Genomic DNA, 24,516 nt, shown 5'->3' on the forward strand with positions numbered 1-24,516 from the left:
GAGAGTAGCATAAGTTGGCATTTGATTCCACTTGTTTCAATTTTCCTGTTTAGTGCCATTTTATTTTTGGCACAGTTCTGGGCAACTTGGTCAGCATATTGATTACCAGCTACCACATAGTCATCTCTTGACTGATGTGCAGCACACTTGACCGCTGCCACTTCTTTTGGCAATCGTATTGCTTCCAACAGTTCTTTCACACATTTTCCATCTTTAATTGGGGATCCTGTAGAAGTCATGAAATCTCTCTGCATGCAGAGTTGGCCAAAGTCATGCACAACCCCGTAACCATACTGGCTATCAATGTAAATGGTTACTTTCCAATTTTTCCCAATTTTGCAGGCTTTAATTAAAGCTATCAATTTGGCTACTTGTGCAGATTTGACTCCTGGTAAATAGGATGCTTCGACTATTCCAGCCAATCTGCATACAGCATAAGCTGCACTTAATCGTCCTTCCTCATGTCTCATACACGAGCCATCTACAAATAGCTCATGTCCTCATTCCGTCAGGGGCTCTTCCTGTATGTCTGGGCGGGGCTAGGTACATAACTCGGTAACGTCCAGACAGTCATGCTCGACTTCATCTCTTACTTCTTCCCCTGTACATCTGGTAATAAAGTAGCAGGATTATGTACAGTACACCTGACCACTGTCACGTTTTCTGCTCCTAAAATGATTCTTTTGTACTTAGTTATCCAACTAGGGGTAAGATACTGTGTTTGTGTTCTAGTCAAAAGAATCTCCACTGAATGTGGAGCAAATACCTTTACGGGATGTCTCATCACAATGGACTCTCTTTGTTCTAAACTCATGCAAGTAGCAGCTACTGCTTTTAAACAACCAGGTAATGCTGACGCTACAGGATCCAGAGTAGCAGAAAAGTATGCTACTGGACGTATCATCAAACTATGGGCCCGATTCACAGAACTAACTTAAGACAAAATCCTAAACTTACTACCATTTTCGTATTCACAGAAGGCACTTACTCATTTTGGTATTCACAGAAGACACTTACTCACTTCGGTATTCAGAGAAGTTAGGAGTCCTAACTTTAGGACTCCTAAATGCCTTCTGTGAATACCGAAAGTCTTAAAATTAGGATTTTTCTCAGTTTAGGAGTCCTAAAGTTAGGACTCCTAACTTTACTACTACTAAACTGAGAGAAATCCTAATTTTAAGGCTTTCGGTATTCACAGAAGGCATTTAGGAGTCCTAAAGTTAGGAGTCCTAACGTTACTACTACTAAATTGAGAAAAATCCTAATTTTAAGACTTTCGGTATTCACAGAAGGCATTTAGGAGTCCTAAAGTTTGGAGCCCTAACTATACTACAACTAAACTGAGAAAAATCCTAATTTTAAGACTTTCGGTATTCACAGAAGGCATTTACGATTCATATTTACCGAATTCTAAATCACCGATTCATATTTACCGAATACATATTTGCCGATTCTGTAAATATGAAGTGGTAAAACGAGAAAAGAGATGTAGGTAAATTCGGTATTTAGGAAATCCATGAAATTCGGTATTTAAGAGTCGGTAATTAACACAGATTGAAAGCAGGTGGTAATCAGCAACAGTGCATATAAGCAATCCCAAAATGCAACAGCGTGGACACCATGGCAGCTCTGTATGTGATTGCAAGGCGCCTACGTCAACAGGCAGCAGGTCTGAGGATTTGGAGACGGGAGGAACGCATTTACAGACAGCGCATCACACTCTTTCAACAGACTGAGGCTGAGATACATGAAAGGTACAGGCTACACCCACAAACCATCATGGACCTGATAAGGGACCTGCACCCACTCCTGGACCAGCCAACAACAAGGGTGCATGCCATACCACCACATGTGCAGGTTCTCTGTAGCCTACATCTACTTGCATCTGGCAGTTACCAGGGGGTGATAGCTGCGGTAGGCGGGGTATCCCAGAGTTGCCTGTCCCGTTTCTTCAGGAAGTTCCTGGATGCCATGATGCAGAGAATGCAACACTACATCAGCTTCCAAAACACACAGGCTGAACTGCAGAAAACCAAGACAGACTTTTACCAGATGGCACAGTTCCCGCATGTCATAGGCTGTATTGATGGCACACACATTCCAATCTACCCACCAGCAGCCACTGAGCACATCTACAGGAACAGAAAGTCCACCCACTCCATAAATGTGCAGGTAATCTGCGATGCAGGCAACATGATCACTGATATCGTGGCTAAGTTTCCTGGGAGCACCCACGACTCCTACATCTTCCAGAACAGTGGGATCTACACACGCCTGGTTGCCGGAGAATTTGGAGAAGGATACCTGCTAGGTAATACACTGTGACGCTCCCTAATACTGATTGCAAATGATTGTGTATTGAGGCATGTGACTAATGCTACTCTCTTACTCACCTAGGCGATAGTGCATATGCCGTGCGGTCATTCATCCTCACTCCCTACCTACACCCATCAACCCTGAGTGAAAGACGATATAATGTGGCACACAAATCAACACGCAATGTGGTGGAGCGCACGTTTGGACTATTGAAAAGCAGGTTCCGCTGCCTCCACAAAAGCGGAGGCGCACGCCAGTACTCACCCATCATCTGCTGCAAAATCATTGCCACCTGTGCAATGCTGCACAACCTTGCCACGAAGAGAGGTACAGAGGTGGAGCTAACTGATTATGAGGACAATGATGATGAGTCTGCACAGCCAGAGGCCAACGCAGCTGGAGTGGCAACAGCAACAGATGGGAGAGAGAGACGGGCAGAGATCACATGCAACTATTTCTGAGTAATAAGGGGACACAGCCAGTAGTTGGATGGCATGACATAGTTTAATTATGCGGCACTACGCCACAACACAAAGAAAAACCTGTGCTCTCAATATAGTGCAATTACCAGTTGCAAATCAAGGGTTACTTCACCCAAATGTCTCATGCTCTACTGGGCAGCATTAGTGTCTGCGCCCACGCACTACAGTGCGGGATGCCATTGATTGTGCATCCTCGCTAGTGGCAGCCCCATGCCGCCTGCTGCTCCTCCGTGTATCTGGGACGGGGGGGTATTGCTGCTCCTGCTGGTGGTTTCTACGCTGTCCACAGGATCCCCAGCACCAGTTGTGGCCGACTGACTTGTCAGTAGCACTTCCAGTGCACTGGTGACCCTCACCATCCCCCTTGAGACGTCATTGCTGCAATGCGTCAGGCCCTCCTGCATTGCCACAGAGCGCCTGCAGAGCAGCGAAGTGGCAGTTGCCAGCCGGTTGACTGCCCGTGTATGATTGTCTCTTCTCTGCCGTTCCCGGCGCCGTGCAGCTCTGTCTGCATCAAACTTACTGCACAGCAGCATGACGGACTGGGACATGTCCCGCATGCCCGCAGCCATCTCACTTATTCCCTCAGCCATAGCGCTGATGCCCCTGTCCATATTTACAAATGTATCTTGGAGTCCCCGCATTTGCCGCTGCACTGACATCATTGCCCTTGCCTGTAGGCGCTGTATCTTTACCATGGTGGCCTCCAGCCCTGAGAACACTTCATGGCTCTCACCCTGTGGTGGTGGACTCTGCACCCGAGCCCTGCGGCGACGTCTGGCACCTGTGTGTGCTCCCTCAGAGGCGGCACAGGTGTGTGCTCCCTCAGAGGCTCCCTCAGAGGCACATCCACTGTGCCCATGGCTGCCATCCAGGGGCACAGTGGATGGTTCCGGCCCCCTGCAGTCTTCAGATGAGGACTCCGACACTTGCAACCTGGAAGCAGCACGCCTCCTCGACCTGAGCAATGCAGGCGGTGATGATGCCGGTGACTCCAGCATGAGTGGCGATGCTGGCTGTGGTGGTGATGCTGGCTGTGGTGGTGATGCTGGCTGTGGTGGTGATGCTGGCTGTGGTGGTGAGGCTGCATGTGGTGCTGATCTCTGGCCAGAACTGGTGGTGGCCTTCCCTGAGCTGTCTTTCCGGTGTGCCCTCTCTCCCGTCTAATGTGCAGTCCTGCCAATGTACAGAAATGCAACATCAGCTCAGTGTACCTGAAGCCCTGCATTGCTAGCATCACAATACATTTCTGAAACACTCTCACATTGTCCTCTGCCTGCTTTTCGCTAATGTGTGTAACATGCCTTGTTGTTCTGTGCTATTCAGTTCATGGTTGGGGTTTCCCGGACTACATCTCCCATAATGCATTGCTAGTATGCACTAACACATGGACTGGAGTGGGATACTCATTGCCCACTTGGGGAGTTGGGATAGGGGTAGGGGGGGCCACATTGCTGTGCATGCATCTTACCTTGTTTGGTGGCGGCTCTGGCAGAGCTGTCGGCATCCCCAATCCCCACGACACTCTCGGGCTCTATTGTGGACTCCACCAGCTCCTCCAGTTCTGTAAGGGCAGGTGCCCTGTTCCTTCCCCCTCCTGTCCGGCTGGCCTCCTTCTGCAGTTCCCCCATCTTCCTCTTGGTGACGATGCGTGGGTCATACCACCGCTTTTTCAGCACGTCTATGTCCCTGGGGGTCACTCCGATTGCATTCACCTGCGCTTGGATTCCCAGCCAGATTTTCCTCTTCTCCGACTCAGGCACTTGCAGGGACTGCTTTCCAAACAGCTTCTGGTGCTGCTTGACCACCTCCTCCACTAGTACCTGCAGTTCCTTAGGGCTAAATTTTTGTTTCCTCCTCCTTTCCCCTCCAACTCTCTCTGTCTCCTGGCTGGACATTGTCAGTTTGAGGCTCACAATCAGGCACTGGCTCCCTTGCTCTGCTCTGCACTCCCAGCCTCTCCAGAGTCTGTTGATTGTGTGCACCTGCCTGGGTGTGGCCACTTCCTGGATGGGTACGGTTTGGTTTGCACAGGATTGGCTGATTCATCAAGTCATGTGTATTTGAATTTCCGATTCGGTAAATACCGATTCGGTATTTACCGATTCGGTAACTTCCACTTCGGTATTTACCGATTCGGTAAATTCCGATTCATGAATACCGATTATTACCGATTCGGTAATAATTACCGAATGGTTACCTACATATAACTTACCGATTCATAAATACCGATTCAGTAAAATTCGGTTTTTATGAATCGGTAAATAAAACTTACCTACATATGGCCCTTTGTGTCCTACATCAGCCAAATGATTTAACAAGGCAATTGAATAAGTAACACAATCATCTCGCGACTTTGATGCCACTAGCAAGTCGTCGATATATTGAACTAGAACTGAATTTCTGGGCATTACTAGTGTCCCTAGACACTTTTTCAAAATGTGATAGACTTTCTGCATACCCTTGAGGAACTCGATTCCATACTAAAATACAGTCCTCAAACTTAAATGTAAAAAGATACTGGCTGTCTGGGTGCAAAGTAATGGAGAAAAATGCTTGGCATAAATCAATTATAGTAAACTATCCTGCATTCCATGGTATTTGATACAGAATTACTGCTGGATTTGGTAATATTGGGCAACAAGGAACAACAATCTTATTAATGTTTCGTAAATCTTGCACTATCCAGTATTTTCCGCTATGTTTCTTAATGCCAATTATAGGTGAACTACAAGGACTGCTCATTATTTCTTTTAAAATGCCTTGCTTAGCCATTTGATCAATTTCTGCTGCAACACCTACTTTAACTTCAGGACTAATTTTGAATTCCATAGTATTTGGGTAGACTGCACCTTCCTTTACAGTCACCTCCACTGGGTCCACATTTGTCATTAACCCTACTTCTTTTCCACTGAAATCCCACACCTCTGGATTTACCGTCGCTCTTAGTTCATCTGGTAAATCATCTTTTGTCATAATTTCATACATCTTGGCTACTTCTGAGCCCTGTTTTTCCAGCATTATATTATAGACACCGTCTTCATCAGGGGTCTGAATTGCAACACCATCCGGTGTGCAAAAAACCTTATGCAGTTAATTTTGCACAATAAGCCTCTTCCTAGCAAATTGCCTGGACTAGAATCGCACACTACAAATTTGTTCATTTCTCTGAAATTCCCAGTGCGCACCTCCATGGGTTCTGTGACTGGGGTTCTAATCTGTTTATTTGAAACGCCTACTACTTGTATGGCTTCTCCCGAGAGGGGTAGGTTTGGGATGTCTGCTGTTCTTACAGTAGAACAGGTAGCACCATTTTGCAATAAAAAGGTAATATATTTCCCTTCAACCCTCCCCATCAATATATGGACCTGACTGATCTACCGGTAAGGATGCGGCAAGTATGCTCTCCTCTTCCTCCTCCCTCAGGCTCAGTCATTGATCATCTCCATATAAAGGGGACTGTCCTGCAAAAGAAACTGTGAAGTTACAAACTTTTTCTTACCAGTCTCTCATGGAAATGTGGTGTCCGTACTGTACTTTGCTCTGTTCACAGAATTTGGCATAGGGGCAGTGGCAACTGACTCTGTTGATTAACAACCTTCTGCGATTGACTCATTATTACCTCCTTCTGTGTCTGGGGATTAAAATTTTGATTTCAGCCATTATTATTCTGGATATTTTTACATTAGTTTTTCCAATGTCCCAATTTTCCACACCCATGACAAGGACATTTCTTCTTCGCTTCCACTCTACTCATTCACCCTCTTAGTTTTCCCCCATTATTATCATTCTGGCCCTGTCCTTTCGCTTGCTCATCATTCTGACTATTTAATTTAAGCTCTTGATGTTCTGCCAATTTCACTTGTGCCCACATTACCTTTTCTTACAACCTTTTAAGTCTATTCTCAATATCATCTCCGCAATATTTGGCATATTTTAGAATCTCATCAGCAGGTTTTCCCTGCCAGCACAACATGTGCTGTTGAATCATTTGTGAAATCTCTGGTCTTAACCCAGACACAAACCGATACAGAAAATTGACCCATACTTTTTATCTCCAATGTTCTCAAATCCGCTATACTGCTTGACTACCTATAAGAGGTGTTCATAATGAGCATGTACAGACTCATTTATGTCTTGGGTTGTTCTCTCTATCTATACCCAATCTGTTTCTTTTGGTGGAATTTTCCCTTTCAAGAAAGTGATCACCTGGTGATATTTCTTCATTACCTCTTCTAAAGGGTTCCCGTTTTTTCATCTCTTGGGTACTCATCACTAGGCCAAACAACTGTTATTTTACATTCTGTCCGTAAATCAGCAGGCACTACTATGTCAAACAAACCATCCAAATCTTTAAAAAAAAACGTAGAGAGCTTCCCAAACCGCTCAACTTGCCTGTACCATTCAACTGGTTTTGCTTTTAACTTTGGAAAATAATTAGTAAATGACAAAATATCTTGTCGAGTCCACGGAACATGTACATATCCCCCTCCTGGAACTTCTCTCTTTGGGCATAATCTCTATGGCTTTCCTGTTTCTTTCAACAAGAATTCAGACGTTGTTCGACCTGCCTGTGCTTCTTCCTTTTTCCTCATCCACCTAGCTTTCCACTTGTCTAATTCTCCCCATTTTTGTAAGATGGTCATTAATTCCTTGATCTGCAATTTTCTTCCGGATACATTCATGTTTTCCAAATCCTTATCAGTAAACTCTGCTCTATATGGTTTCTGTAATACGTTTGATCTCCCTATTTCAATTCCCATTTCAGAGGCAAGATTTGTCAATTTTTCATGAAATATTTTAGCATTTCTGGTGATACTTCTACAAATGAACAGTAACTCTTCTTCACTGTAAGTATTTAGTCTATCTAGTCCCACGTTTCCAGCTATCATTGCTTCCAGTTCCACTTTCAACTTGTGAATTTCTAAAATCTTTGGTTGTTGGCTCCGTTTGTTTATTCCCTGTGGCCATCTCTCTAATTCTTCCGGGGATACTATTGTGGCACTTTTGGTTCCTGTAGAGGTTTCTAATCATAATTCTTTTGAACAGCTAAGTGTAATTCTTTTTGGGGTTTAATTTATCTGTCCTCTTATCGGCAAATCCATTAATGAAATTACCGAATCGCATTCACTGCGTTGATCGTCAATTATTATATTTTCTTTTCTAGGTTCGATTATGGGAGTGGTCATAACTGGTGGTTTGGGACAATTCACCCTATCCCCATACAATGGAACAACGAGACCTATAGTCACTGGTATAGCCAATGCTTCAGGGTGTGTATTGAATTGGGTTATGTTCTGTATTAATTCTTCTCTATTTTTATTTATCGCTTCTCTTTCCTTTTCCTGAAGTACCCTTCCATTCATTGAATCATGTATCACTTGTGGAACCAAAGGTGTTCCCAAAACAGGGGCACTTGGGGTAGTTCTACTCAGTCCTTCCTGATATGGTGGAGGATTTTTCTTTAGGATGTCCACCATAAATTCATCTTCTGAAGCGCGTCAACCTGTCCTTGTTAAATGCTTAGTTTTCTCTGTACACTTGCTCCCTGACTGTTCCTTAGCAATTAATATGTTCATCTCTTGCGATTCCTAAATTTCTCCTATCTGGCCGATTCCCTATTAATGTCGGGTCGTATTTCCACATTCAAACTCCACTGTCCAATACTATTATGGCTTCTATTTTTGAAAACCAATTAGATTCTTGCTCACACTCGGGGTTTCACCAATCCCTGCGCGGCTTAGTTAGTTTAGCCAATATAAGTGCTGCCTTTTTGTGACGTCAGTATCACTCCTCACCACTGACCCCTCCTTTACAAATTTGCGTCAGTCACACACCCGCTGTTTCAACCAATCCCAGCGTGGCCCTCTGTAACGTCAGTGCGATCCCGGCAACTGACCCTCCCTTCACAAGGTAACACGAAAAACTTATTTTCTTACAACTTTGCATCAAATTATCATTAATAACAACGTAAAAACATTCGCTACTCTGTCTGTTCCGCTAAAAACAGATGATTTCTTTTGCTACGAGTAAGACCTTCCGCTTACTCTACATACACTGCGAGTAAAACCTTCTGCTTACTCTTCACCCAAGCTCAGACGAACCTGTTACTCCTTCAGTGTTACTCATTCTAGGTGATATAAGACAAAAGTTTTACCAGCGAACTCTTTGCTATCAATCACTATCACTCTTACACAGAAAATAGTCCCTAAATTAACACTGCCAGCCCTGCATAGCTTCTCAGTGCTACTCCAACAGACGAGTAACCTTACTACAGTGTGGCTTCCATTCACCACCCCTATTCACTTCCTGGGAATTTCCAGACAACATAAAACAAAATACAAAACGGGTTTGTTAGAACATGAATTCACTAATCAATAATCACCAAACTAGTCAATAATAACCATAGCTCTGCTGGATCCGTTTTCTGGTAGCAGAAAACTGATCCAGCGGGTTACCAACCTTAGGTACTCAAACACCGTATACTCACCTGGGCCCATAAACACACACACATTCACATAGGCTAGTAAATACAGCTGGGGGTAAATTTTTATAATGCTTTTATGAGATTAGTTACCTGTAAACATTTGAACTAATCTTTCACTGATCAAAAAGTTCTTTCCTCTGGTCAATAGACCTATTAGTTGCAACTAGTTGATGGTGAAATGACATTAGAGTTATTTATATTCCTTACCATATTTGAAATAACAACAGACTCGGGAGAAGTTTTAAATGTTTATCTAGTTAATTCCTGTGAGCCAAACAAGAATTATTATTTTATTTATTTTAAGAATTTGTAAAGCGCAAACTGTCACCATTGCAGGCATCCTGGCGCTGACGGAAACAGAGGAAGAGCGCGAGAGAACCAGCGGGGAGTGGGCTAGCCAGGGAAAAGCCAGGTTTTAAGCTTTTATCTGAACTGCAAGAGTTCATTAATGTGCCTAATCTCGATGGGGAGGGTGTTCCAGAGTTTAGCGGCAGCCACCTCGAAGGATCTACCCCCGGCTCTGACCATCCTGACTTTGGGGATGACCACCAGTTTGGCATCAGAGGAGCGAAGATGTCTGGTAGGAACATACCACACAAATTTAGCTTGGAGAGGGGCCGGCCCGGTACAATGGAGGGCCCTAAAAACAATACAGAGGGCCTTAAATTGGATCCTCTGTCTAAGAGGGAGCCAATGCAATTTAGCCAAGGCGGATGGACCATGAGATCTTCTCGGCAACCCCAAGGCCAATTTTGCAGCTGCAGATTGGACCCTTTGGAGCCTATCCAGCAGAAACTCAGGGGACCCGAGCAGGAGGGCATTGCAATAGTCCAGCCTGCTCATGATGGTACATCTAACCACTTGGGCACGGGCCTGGGTGGGTAGGAGGGGCAAGACTTTTCTTAGAGAACGGAGAATGGCAAAGCAGCAGGCCGATGTTTTTTGAACATGGGTCTCCATGCTAAGTCTGCGGTTGAGCGTAACCCCTAGATTGCGGACAGAATCTGCAGGCTGCACATTGGACCTTGTTTCCGGGGGCCAAAAGTTGTTAGGGAACGGGCGAGGGATCCTCGAACCTGCGCTAAAGAGCACCTCAGTTTTCCCTGCATTAAACTGAAGTGAGTTATCCTTCAACCACCTTGAAGTGTCCCGTAAACAATTATGTAAGACCTCCACAGAGATAGAATCCTCACCATCCAAGGAGAGGATCATCTGCGTGTCGTCGGCGTAATTGACGGTTTTAATGCCGAAACTTTTGATCAGTAGAATTAACGGCCTGAGGTAGACATTAAAAAGTATTGGGCTGATAGCGGAGCCCTGGGGGACTCCGTACGTAACCGGGGAGAAGGCAGAATGGAAAGGAGGCAATGATACAGCCTGCTGCCTCTCCTGCAAGAAAGAGCTAAACCATTGCAATGCCGTATCCCTCACTCCTACCTCCGACAGCCGCCTTAGTAGGATCTCATGATTCACTGTGTCAAAGGCGGCAGACATATCAAGCAGTATCAAAAACGATGCCTGTCTTCTGTCTGCCCGTCTTTGAAGTTCGTCCATAGCGGTGATGAGGGCTGATTCGGTACCATGGGCTGGTCGGAAACCAAATTGGTCCCCGTCAAGTAAGAGATGATGTTCCAGGTGGTTGGAGAGAGTGGTACTAACCACCCGTTCCACTATCTTGGCAGGGAACGGCAAGAATGAAATGGGCCTGTAATTTTTAGAGCAGTCAGGATCAAGGGACGGTTTTTTTAGCAAGGGGGAAACTAAAGCTCGTTTCCAATGGGCAGGGACAGTGCCAGTCATCAGAGATTGCTCACAAATTAGGTGGAGATGGAGGAAGAGTTCATCTCCAAATTCCTGCCAAATTTTGGGAGGCACCGGGTCAAGAGGGGACCCGGAAACAATTCGTCTTGCAATTTTAGTGAAGATATCATATGTGAGCGGAGGAAACCTAAGAAGTAATTCTTCTGGAGTCCTAGCTGAGTCAGGTGATTGATCTTCCAGAGAGACAGGAATCAGGGCAAGAGGAGCTTCAGTAACATAAGGGGTGTCCAGGTCTTTAAGGATGAGTTCTATTTTCTCCTTGAAAGAAGTAGCCAGATTGTCACAAAGGTCTTGAGACGGGACGATCGAATTTTTGCAGGATTCCGGGTTGGTGACACTGTTAAGGATGTTAAAAATGCTCCTAGAATTGTTGGTAGTGTTACAGATCAAAGAGGAGTAGTGATTGGATTTGGCTTTTTTAATGAGAGTTTTATAGGAATGAACCTTAGTTTTCCACGTATCTTTGGACGTTTCCTCATAATCGTGTCTCCACCTTCTCTCTGCTTGTTTACATTCAAGTTTTAGCAGTTTTAGATCGTCATTAAACCAAGGGGCAGAGTTTTTTCCTCTGTGAGTTCGACTTTTAAAAGGGGCATGGATATCGACAACCGTAGAGATACTGGTGATAAAAGAATTGTAGTTGTCACCAGCACTATTGTTCACATCGAAGAGCTGTTGAAAATGGAACACTTCACCAGAAGGATGAAGGCGTGAGAGAGCCCTCCAATCTCTGCATTTAATTTCCTTGGTCATCACAGGGGCCTTATACGGACCAGTCTTCTTATGAAGAAAAAATTTAACCAGAGAGTGATCCGTCCAGTCCATTGGAAGAGTGTCCCCCATAAACACCAGATCAGGTGCCGCGAAGACCAGATCAAGTAAATGGCCGGCTTTGTGGGAGGCCTTGGAGGCCAGTTGAGAGAGACCAAAACTCTCACAGGTGAGAAGTAGATTCCTGAGAGCTGAGTCAAGGGAGCCGTTGTTCCAGAGATTAAAATCTCCAAGTATAATTATTTTCTGGTGCGATAGAGCGATGTTAGTCAAGGTGGCGATTAGCGCTTGTTGCTGCTGAAGGCTAAACGCCCCTGGTGGGCGGTAGCAAACTATCCCTGTGACCAGAGTCCCAGAGTGAGTCTGAATTGAGAGCCCTAACAACTCGGTGCCCACCGTAAGGTCAAGAGTAAGAGCCTTAATGCGGCAGGAAGCTTTGAAGATGACTCCCACACCCCCGCCTCTGCCAGTAGGCCTAGGGGAGTGGAGAAATTTAAACCCATGAGGGAAGGCAAATCCGGGGTCGACCAAGCAATCTGGACGTGTCCAAGTTTCTGTCATGAACAGAATGTCTAATTCGTGAGAGTCGATCAGAAGTTGGATCTCAGTGCAATGTCTAGGCAGGGATCTAACATTTAATAACCCGCAACTCAAAACGTCTACACCAAGAACGTCAGCCCGGGGATGTGATGTAGGTGCTAGAGAAAGTATTCCTCTATCTGCATGTTGCTTGCCAATTTGGATGAGCTCTTTTCTAGAGTAGGGTGGCCCAGCAGGAAGCTGAACCTGCTGTACAGAGTCAAAACCGGCAGCGTAAGTGGCCCATGGCGCTACCTTGGCGCGGACGGGCGCAGACGGGCTTGCCTTAGGCGAGCCTTCGGCGCGCATTCGTCGCGCCCGCTGCGCTCGTCCGCTGCGCTTCCGGGGGAGGCACATTTTCATAGGCTGTGGCCTCAAGGTCACGCTCCCGGCTTCCGCCTCAGGAGGTCTGTCTATGATGATTACGGCGCTTGTGGTCCGCGCTTTAAATCCTGGTTCGCGGTGGGCGTCGCCTCAGAAGGGGGCGTGGCCTCTGCGAAAGAGCAGGAGATGGCGGCAAAATTCAATAACAATTAGCCGTGGCAGCGTTACTATCAGCTGCGCGGTGTGTCCAGAAGCAGGCAAGTGCCCAGAAATGGTGAGGGAAGGGGTAAAGGTGAGTGATTAAAACAACAAGTTTTACAGAATGCAGTTAAAAATATCAGCAGGTCGCGCTCCCGGCTTCCGCCTCAGGAGGTCTGTCTATGATGATTACGGCGCTTGTGGTCCGTGCTTTAAATCCCGGTTCGCGGTGGGCGTCGCCTCAGAAGGGGGCGTGGCCTCAGCGAAAGAGCAGGAGATGGCGGCAAAATTCAATAACAATTAGCCGTGGCAGCATTACTATCAGCTGCGCGGCGTGTCCAGAAGCAGGCAAGTGCCCAGAAATGGTGAGGGAAGGGGTAAAGGTGAGTGATTAAAACAACAAGTTTTACAGAATGCAGTTAAAAATATCAGCAGGTCGCGCTCCCGGCTTCCGCCTCAGGAGGTCTGTCTATGATGATTACGGCGCTTGTGGTCCTCGCTTTAAATCCCGGTTCGCGGTGGGCGTCGCCTCAGAAGGGGGCGTGGCCTCTGCGAAAGAGCAGGAGATGGTGGCAAAATTCAATAACAATTAGCCGTGGCAGCGATACTATCAGCTGCGCGGCGTGTCCAGAAGCAGGCAAGTGCCCAGAAATGGTGAGGGAAGGGGTAAAGGTGAGTGATTAAAACAACAAGTTTTACAGAATGCAGTTAAAAATATCAGCAGGTCGCGCTCCCGGCTTCCGCCTCAGGAGATCTGTCTATGATGATTACGGCGCTTGTGGTCCGCGCTTTAAATCCTGGTTCGTGGTGGGCGTCGCCTCAGAAGGGGGCGTGGCCTCAGCGAAAGAGCAGGAGATGGCGGCAAAATTCAATAACAATTAGCCGTGGCAGCGTTACTATCAGCTGCGCGGCGTGTCCAGAAGCAGGCAAGTGCCCAGAAATGGTGAGGGAAGGGGTAAAGGTGAGTGATTAAAACAACAAGTTTTACAGAATGCAGTTAAAAATATCAGCAGGTCGCGCTCCCGGCTTCCGCCTCAGGAGGTCTGTCTATGACATGAACGAACTACGTTTTCTCAAGGAGGAAAAATCAATTATTTCAATAATCAGTCACCTATATTAGAATGAGGTTTCAACATGACAGTGCTCTGAAAAAAAAAGATAGAGAGAGCAGTACAATGACATACTACACAGAATTATAATTACCTAGAATGGTGTGGAAATCAACCCCTTGGCCAAGGAGCTGGAAAGGTCCCCTGGGAAAGATCAGGTAACAAAGACATCAGGACAAGTTTCAAGACAGGATTTAGGACAGGATAGATGGCCTCTTCTAGATCCGACCCCTGCGTCGCACCCCTCTCTGACACTATCTTCCTCCTCGATTGTTCCGCAATCTTCTTCTAATTATTTGCTTTATTCCCTCCTTGACTCTTCCGCGATGTTCTTCTAATTAATTGGCTCAAATTCTAAGTCTGCAAATCGAATCTTCTTCCGCATCCGTTCAGCTCTCGGACAGCATCCCCGTCTCTCTGCATCTCAGCATCATGAGCCGCAATCTCTAACAAACATTGGGCCCGATTCACAGAACTAACTTAAGACAAAATCCTAAACTTACTACCATTTTGGCATTCACAGAAGGCACTTACTCATTTTGGTATTCACAGAAGGCACTTACTCATTTCGGTATTCACAGAAGTTAGGAGTCCTAACTTTAGGACTCCTAAATGCCTTCTGTGAATACCGAAAGTCTTAAAAGTAGGATTTTTCTCAGTTTAGTAGTAGTATAGTTAGGACTCCTAACTTTAGGACTCCTAAATGCCTTCTGTGAATACCGAAAGTCTTAAAATTAGGATTTTTCTCAATTTAGTAGTCCTAAATTTAGGACTCCTAACTTTAGGACTCCTAAATGCCTTCTGTGAATACCGAAAGCCTTAAAATTAGGATTTTTCTCAGTTTAGCAGTTGTAAAGTTACTCCTAAACTGAGAAAAATCCTAATTTTAAGACTTTCGGTATTCACAGAAGGCACTTAGGAGTCCTAAAGTTAGGAGTCCTAAACTTAGGACTACTAAATTGAGAAAAATCCTAATTTTAAGACTTTTGGTATTCACAGAAGGCATTTAGGAGTCCTAAAGTTAGGAGTCCTAACTATACTACTACTAAACTGAGAAAAATCCTAATTTTAAGACTTTCGGTATTCACAGAAGGCATTTAGGAGTCCTAAAGTTAGGACTCCTAACTTCTGTGAATACCGAAATGAGTAAGTGCCTTCTGTGAATACCAAAATGAGTAAGTGCCTTCTGTGAATACCAAAATGGTAGTAAGTTTAGTTAGTTAGTTCTGTGAATCGGGCCCTAAAATACCTCAATTATACCTTTCTAGTGGCATGTACCACCCACTAATGTTTCAATGTTATGAAACTCTTAATTCTGATTGGACAGGCAAGGGGGGATGTTCTTCACACCATGCTAAGTTTTAATAATTTTCTTTGGTTCTTTGTTTAATGTTCCCGCCCCTTCTTTCTTTTTCCCAAGCTTTATTTCCCACCCGTATTCACTTCTTTATCAGACAAATGTATACTTTTGATATTCATTTCCATTCAGCTCTCAGGATGCCCATCAAGTTCCCAGGCCATGTAGCGATGATGGCCTTGGACGGGTTTCAGGTACTATATCACGGCTTCCCGACTTGTCATTACTGCGCCTCCATATGGGTCACGTGTAGTGCAGGCTTCACTCTCTCTCAGAGGCCCAAATACGAACTAGTAGCGAGGTCAAAAAGAAACATATTAATTTGAGAATAAAATGATTTCACTGTATACCACCTATCTCTACTCAACCTCAGGTACTCAAACACCATATACTCACCTGGGCCCATAAACACACACACATTCACATAGGCTAGTAAATACCACCCCTAATTATTTTACATGATAGACCTTAGGGAATAGTTTTCCAAAATAGCAACCTCCAATAACCAAAACGTTATGTTCACATTCACTGCAACCAATAAATACATTGTTATAGTCAGTCTTGAATCTGTGGAGGCAGATCTTCCCTTTCTTTTCAAAATCTTGGGACATGGCAGCATGAGTCTTGCCAGCTGTATACATTTCCTCTTTCTCAGCCCATTGAGGAATCTGAGGTTTCTTTTCAGAAGCCTTTCTTTGGAAGTCCTGTCTCCTTTCCTCTACTAAATTCAAAAATACCTTTTCTTCTTCGTGTAATGAACATGTTAGATTGTTTCTGTGTGCTTCTGCTATATCTATTGCTTTCATAGTTAAGAAATATTCACCCATAAACTGTGCATCTTTTGTAATAAGAACTGGATTTGTATTCTTGCGAATAGGAAACTCTGAAAATATCACATCTACATTTGAAAAATAATATTGAAATGTTCTTGTTCTATAAAATAAACTAGTTAATATACTACATGAAATACCATATGTTAAGGGTAAATGGTGCTAGGTAACACCTTCTGCTACTGATGCTGGTAATTTCATACATACATAACAATCACTAACCTCCATAGTGTCTACATACTGAACTAATAGCTTTGTGAATACATTTAAAGCAGTGTCATTATTTGTCACAGTGTGATGTAAATCTACCTCATCTGGTGCTTCTGATTCTATTATATTTCCCTTAAGGTTAGCCACCCTTTCATTAGCATCTGTGTTATTTTTCTTTTCTAATAACATAAAATATGGGATCGCTATTGTTAATACTAACCAGAATATGAGTACTAAAAGTATGCTACAAAAACATATTCTACAACACTTCTTTATACAATTTTGTTTTGGTCTCCCAGCAACTCTATTATCCGCCATTTTTATTAAGAAGATTTCGCTTCTTTCTTTACTTAACTTTGTGAAATATTATTTATTTATTTTCAAGGGGGTCTTACTTCTCCTTCGTCAATCTGTTCAATATTTCCTCATTCAAATCTAGATTCTCAAATTCTTCAAGAATCACATAAATCCATTCACGACCTTTGAATTTATTGTTCAAAATTCTCAATCTTTGACTCCTTTACCTGGCTTTTCCAGACAATTCCCCAAACTGACTAGATATTTCATTTACTTGCTCAGGTTCTTCACTTATTGTTTTTAAGTGATACTTTAATCTTTTAACACCACCTGGACAATTATCACCTTTTCTGACCCTTTTGGCTTGTACTGCACTTTCACTTTCCTCGTCTCGTTCAAGTATTCTTTTTTTTTTTGTTATGTTGTGGCACAATTTCATTATCTTCGTCATCAGAGTCCCTCTCTATCTGTCCTTGTTCAGGGCTTATTTTTGTGTGGACATCTGCCTGAACGTGTTCTTCTTCCTCTGTCTGGTCCTGTTCAGGTCTTATTTCGGCTTCTTCTTCTTCTTCTTGAACTTGTTCTTCTTTTCCTAACTGGTCCTGCTCATGTATTACCGCACTTTGCTTTTCTGCAGCCTGAACGTGTACTTCTAAGCCTATCTGTCGCTCCTCAGAATCGTGAATGTGTTGATTCACCTCTGTCTGAGTATATTTTACTTTCCGTGTCTGTTCCTTCTCAGGGTCTCCAACAGTTTCATTCACCCTTTCCTGAGCTTGTTCTTCTACACCTGTCTGATTCTCTCTAGCTTCTTGCCATTCTAATTTGGTTCTGCTCTTGTTTTAATAATCACCTCAGGTATGTCAACCACTGGTATTCAGTTTTCCTGACTTGTGCTGGGTTGTTCTTGAAATGCTACTTCAGAATCTGTTATTCTAGATTCTTCAGCCGTGCAACCTTCAGCGCCCTCAACTGCTTGTGTCAGTTATGGTTCCTCTTCCTCGGAAGCTGGTACCTTTTGGTATGACTAGCATGAATCCAGTTAGTCAACCCTGCACATTTCACTGCTGTCATCGTAACCAGTAGGACCTGTGGCAGCTTTTCCCACCTGGGTGATAGGCACGACTCTCGAGTGTGATTCTTCACTACCACCTAGTCTCCGGAATTCAGATCATTTGCTTGATCCGGCTGCCTGGCAACTGCGTCTTCTCCAACCTGGGGAGAGACAGAACGCACTAGATCAGCCAATCCTTTACAATCATCCAGTACCAGATCATTTGTTATACTCAACAGTTTGTGTCCTGGTATAAATGCTAATCTCATTGCTTCTCCCATGAGAATTTCATGGGGAGTAAATCCTATGTTTCTATCAGGAATGTTTCTGAGTCCCATCAGAACAAGAGGTAATGCATCTGGCCAACTCAGTGTTGTGGACGCACATCCTTTTGCCAGTCCGGATTTGATTGTGCCATTCATTTGTTCTACCACTCCAGAAGCATCTGGGCGAAATGCATAGTGCAGTTTTTGTTCAATTTTAAATGCTTCACAGATTAACCGAATTATTTAAGTATTAAAGTGAGATCCTCTATCTGATTCCACAGTTACTGGAAAACCAAACCGCAGAATTAGCTCCCTCAACAGCATTCTGGCAACTGTTATTCAGTCATTTCTTTTAGTACGGTATGCCTATACCCATCGTGAGAATAAACAAACTATGACAAGGATTTACTTCAAACCCCTGCATGGTGGTAATTGGATAAAGTCTATGTGCAACCTCACAAATGGTCCATCTGCTTTTCCAATTCTTCCCCAACTGACCACTCTTTTCCTGCCTGGGTTTATTTGTTGACAAGTTAAACATCTCTGGCATAGACTCTCTGCAACAGCCCTAAACCTCGGATTATACCAATCATGTCTAAAGAGCCTGATCATGGCGTCCCTTCCTACGTGTGTGTCTCCATGATACATTCGAGCCATTTGAGAGAGTAAACAATTTGGCATTACTGGTCTGCCATCTTGGTAAGTCCACACGTCATCCTCTGCTCTCCTTTGACACCCTGTTTTTATCCACTCCTCCTTTTCACTCATTTCTACCTCATCCTGCAATTGTCTCACCTCATCCCATGGTTCTAGTGCTGAGAGTAGGATAAGTTGGCATTTGATTCCACTTGTTTAAATTTTCCTGTTTAGTGCCATTTTATTTTTGGCACAGTTCTGGGCAACTTGGTCAGCATATTGATTACCAGCTACCACATAGTCATCTCCTGACTGATGTGCAGCACACTTGACCGCTGCCACTTCTTTTGGCAATCGTATTGCTTCCATCAGTTCTTTCACACATTCTCCATTTTTAATTGGGGATCCTGAAGAAGTCACGAAATCTCTCTGCAGCCAGAGCTGGCCAAAGTCATGCACAACCCCGTAACCATACTGGCTATCAGTGTAAATGGTTACTTTCCAATTTTTCCCAATTTTGCAGGCTTTAAGTAAAGCTATCAATTTGGCTACTTGTCCAGACTTGACTCCTGGTAAATAGGATGCTTCGACTATTTCAATCAATCAATCAATCAAAGATAGCTTTATTCGATTTCAATATGAAAATCATAAAAGCACAGTAAAAATGCATACACAAAAACACAATAATAGAATCGAAATACATTACAGATTAAGTACATCATAGTGGGAAAATCTAAAACGAAACAGAATTAAAAGTTAATCCATAGAAGATCTACACCTAATTGCAAATTTTAAAAACTTGGATACAGCGTTAATCGTCATTTCATCTTCTAACAGCAACAGCTTTAAATAAGCAGGTCTGCACTGCCTCAAGCCCCAAATCTTAAGAAGGGGAATCAAATATCTCTTTCTCCCCCAGACATAAAATTTGCAAAACAAGACGGAATGTATTGTTGATTGCATAGAAAGATCATCACAGGGGCATTTAATTAAACTTAAAGACCAATCATTGCTATCTGGGAAGGTTAGCAGCCTAACATAAGTACCAGTTCTCAATCGAGCTAATAGCATTCTATTGTAACTAGGTTGCTCGTGAGATAGGTAGAGCTGCAGACCGGGACCCTGCAAAAGTAAATGATGTTGTGTTACGGACACTTTACTCCTCTCCTCACACCACCGTTTCCTCTCGAGAAATGCAAGACAGCATTTTTTAAATGCCTTTCTGGGGATCAAGGATAGTGAGGAGGGAGAGTTAAAATAAGCTTGGTGTCCCATATTGGACATAAAATCCTTTACATATGAAATCCATTGTATATTTTTTGATCTCTCAAGTTTAATGCAGTCCAACAAAATGGCTCTATTAAGAGCAGTATGCGTCGAGGTCCATATCTTGTGCCATAACAATAATGGACTGATTTTAATTAAATCAGATATATAAACCAAGTCTAGTTCCTTATGGCAAACGTATGTGGAGGTCGAATTGGGGACAGCTAACAGATAACGCAGGAAAAGGTTTTCCTTTACTTGTATGTCCCGGCAATCTGCAGTGTCCCAAATACCCGCCCCATATGTAGCAGTTGACACACATTTAGACTTGTAAATATCCATTAGGATACGAAAAGGCCTACCTCCCAGCTTATTGGCAAACTGTTTTACTGCGCCTATTCCACGAGCAAATGCAAGATTTCTTGTGCTAACCGCTGTTGTCCAAGTACCCTTTTTATTAAAAACAATCCCCAGGTATGAAAAAGTACTTGTTAATGCTATCTTAGACAGTTCTATAAAAATATTACAAGAAATCTTATTCTTTGATGAGCAGCACATGGTAAAAGTTTTCCCAATATTAATTTTTAGGCCCCTAGATCCCATGAAAACTGAGAAGCTAGTTATCGCCTTTTGGAGGCTCGCTTGGGTTCTAGCCATGATAACCGCATCATCTGCATATAATAGTATGGGAACCGCCGTGCCATCAATTTGGGGATAATCTACTTCTAGCTTTGTTAAAGATTCCGCCACACCATTTATATATAAATTAAAAAGAAAAGGTGCCAGAATACAACCCTGTCGAACACCTTTCATTATTGGAAATTTGTTTGTGCATTCTCCTCTTTTTCCAAAACGTACCTTTGCCCCTGCCCCTCTGTATAGCTCTTTAATAAAGTTAAGAATGTTTAGATCGATGCCAAGCCCTGTTAATGTATCCCACAAAATCTCATGACTCCAATAATCGAAAGCTGAGCTGAGATCTACAAAAGTCATAAAAAGGTTACCCCTTTTTGCCACCATATATTTACCAGTTATTATTGCTAAATTAAGTCCTTGTTCGACAGTACCCAAACCTGACTTAAAACCGTACTGGAACTTGGAAAGAACATCACTATCCTTAGCCCACGTTTGCAATCTCTTTAAAATAATTCTGCCTGCCACTTTCATCAAGGAGTCAAGTAGCGAAATAGGCCTATAACATTTGGGATCATTTCGGTCTCCCTTTTTAAAAATAGGCACTACTATCGCTTCCTGCCAGGTGGGTTGAAATCCCTTTTTATTGCAGCTATTTAACACATTAGTCAGCAGCGGGGCCCATAAGGAGATGTTATCCTTATATATGTCTGTAGGAATCCCATCGGGCCCTGGAGCCTTGTTTTTTGAGCTATCCAATAAAGCTATTTCCAACTCAGAAGCAGAAAAGAAGATCCCCATAGGGAACAAAACAGAAGGACTAGGCTCACTAACAGCCAGCTGATTTTGACAGATACGATCTATGCTGAGCAAATCATCTTTCTTGTAAAGCTCAGTAAAATGATCAACCCAGACTGATTCTTCTATAGCAAGCTCTACCAAGTCAGATTTCCTTTCAACGAAAAAAGGAGCATTTACTGCTCTCCAAAAGGCAGTATTGTCTCTCAAGGTGCATGCCTTTACTAGTGTAGCCCACGCATTCTCCTTCAGCTCTAATTTCCGTTTATTTAATGACATCTTGTAGGCTGCTCTAGCAGCTCTAATATCTTGCAGATTTTTAGGTGTTTTTTTTAGAGTCTGCTTTAGGTTGGTATGTGCTTTACTACACTCTGAGTTGAACCATCCCTCTTCCTTTGATCTCGCCCCTTCCCGTAATGTTCCTTTCAGTTTGTTGCCAATATATGATGTAATCTTCTGGAAGGTACTAATGACCACACCTGGATCAGGGAAATCCTCTAGACAAGTCATAACGTTGCTATATTGATCCACTATTAGGCTCTGCAAAAAGTTCGTAGAATCAACCTTATTCCACTTTATCGCAAAGCTGTTTAACTTTGCCAATGAAATTGCATGGCGATATAAATTTTCGACTACATTGGGTACAGTTCTAATACTCATCCCAATATCGAAAATTGAGCTAATCGGAAAATGGTCGTTCATCGCGATGTCCTCTGTTTTAAACGACAGGACGTTCTAATGGTAAGTAGTGGTAACCAATGTATAGTCTATAACCGACTGCCGACCACGTCCATTAAAAGTGGGTTGGAAGTTGACCTGAGGGCTACATAATTCGTTAACAAAGCCCAAATTCCAATAGTGAATTAGAATATTAAACAAATTTCCCAGCATGGAGTGCTCGAAATGGGTGCAAGGGTCACCAATTAGGTTAACCATTCCACATATGCCCAAATTACTACGAGGGCACAGATGGCAATTAAAGTCACCCGTCAGTATGATACACGTATCATTATGCTCCGAGCCTATCCCATGGCGTAAAGAAATATTTAGGTCTTCCAGGACCCTTTTCTGATCTCCCTTTGGGAAATTGTTATACAAATTAACTAGGATGATGAGTCGATTTCCTCCCGCCTTTATAAAAAGTATCTGATAAAAGTTATGCCCCCCAGTGTTCTGGTGCTTTATAGTCAAATTAACAGAATTGGAAATATATGTACAGAGCCCGCCTGAACATCTACCCCTCCTTGACTGAATTGCGGTGGAAAAATATGTCCGGTACCCTGCAAGATGAATTTCAGTCTGTTCCCAACACTCCTGGAAACAAATAAAATCATATTTTTCAATAAAATCTCAGAAGATGGGATCATTTACCTTGTTTGATAAACCCGCTATATTCCAGGAGAGGAGAGCCAGCTTCCCCCTTTGAACATCTCCTGGAATCTCCAAAACTGAGGGGTTATCAACACAAGTATCTATTTCTATCGTTATGGAATTTACTCCAATATCCCTCTCTACAGTATTTAGAAATTGTTGACAGACTGGTTCACTTTCGTGTTCATCACCAATATGTTTAAACACTACGTGCTCTTGTCTATCTAGTCCTTCAACTAATGACCGTGCGACGAATGGAGTCCCTGCTGTCTTGTTATCCCGGCCCTCACACATAACCCCTGAATTGCCAGTCGCCAAATAATTTACTCTTTCATTTGATTTGCTAGGTCCCCCGCAAGGATCATACTTAACTCCAATAATCAAAGGGAGTCAATCGACCATCTCCAAGCAACTGTATCTGTTAGTAGTTGGTATTCCTCTCCAGATATCTCTAGATCTTAACTCCCTAGTAGTTTGCCTTCCCCACTCCCTTCTATCTACTCCTCTCTCTTGTAGGCCTCCTCTACCCCAGCTACGATCAGAAGCTGGGTCAAAACAGAACCTGGGAGGATAAAAAAAGGAAAGTCGCTTGGTTTCAATGCCCTCATTATTTCTCTGGTTATCCCAAGAGCAAATATAATCGACCGTGCCCGGGTCCTCGAAGTTGACTAGAACGCAGTCGCCCTGGATAGATTTTCTTCCAAAGCCCACCCAGGGCACCCTACGCACCATTAAAATCTTACTCATCCTATTAGGAGGTAATGGTCGATTTGTATTGAGCCAATGCTGAACCTTATTTTTTAAAGATCCAATAGGCTCCTCTATATCCTCCTTCAACTCAGGAACCCCAGTCAAAACCACCAAAAAAGGGGTTACTTCCGGGGGCAAGTTATAGCTAATTTCCCCAGTTGGGATCCCCAATTACGCTCCCCCATGTGGTCCGAGGGAGTATTCTTAGATTTATTAACCTCCTGTATGTTGTTTACAATAGGGTTTTTAGTATTATCTACTGACTCTTTCTCTAACGAGGTAGGATTCATTTTATTTGCATTCTCGACTGGGACAGATGATTTATTTGTCAAAGAGCCCGCTGGTTTATTATTTTTATTGCTTAACTTCCAATCCCCTACCTTTAATGTCCCGGGGTTACTCAAAGGCTTAGGGAAAACAATCAATTCAGTTAACTGGTTTTCAATCCGCCTCAATCTAATTTCTAGAGGGGAGATGTATGTTTTAAAAAGCTCCTTCATATGCTCAAAGAGTTTATTATCAGGCTCAACGTCCTTCAGGCTTACAAACATCCTTGGGGATACCACTACACTTCCTGAGTCCGACAACACATTATTGGCATCTGAGCGGATAGGAGTACGGCCATCCTTTGATTGTCGTTCAACCCCCTCCGCTTTTCTTGAGGATAGCTCACAGGACCCTTTTTCCATGGGAGCAATAGTTTTCTGACTTTTCTTAGTTTTTTTTGCTTTCTTTTCTTTTCTTTAGATTTTTTGATGTTTTTGTTATGGCACCCTCTCTCATTCCCCTCGTCTGTCTAGCAGTTGGATCATCTAACGGTGGTTCTAATTCTAAAACCAAGGACCTCTCTAATTGTGAAACTGATAAACAATCAGAAGCTGACGCTGACAGGTCTACCACATTTGGGAAACTATGTAAGTCCGCATGGACTTAAATGGGGACTGCTTCTTTGTTTTGTTGG

This window comes from Triturus cristatus, chromosome 2_2 (genome assembly GCF_964204655.1).
Source record: "Triturus cristatus chromosome 2_2, aTriCri1.1, whole genome shotgun sequence".
NCBI classification, from domain to species: domain Eukaryota; kingdom Metazoa; phylum Chordata; class Amphibia; order Caudata; family Salamandridae; genus Triturus; species Triturus cristatus.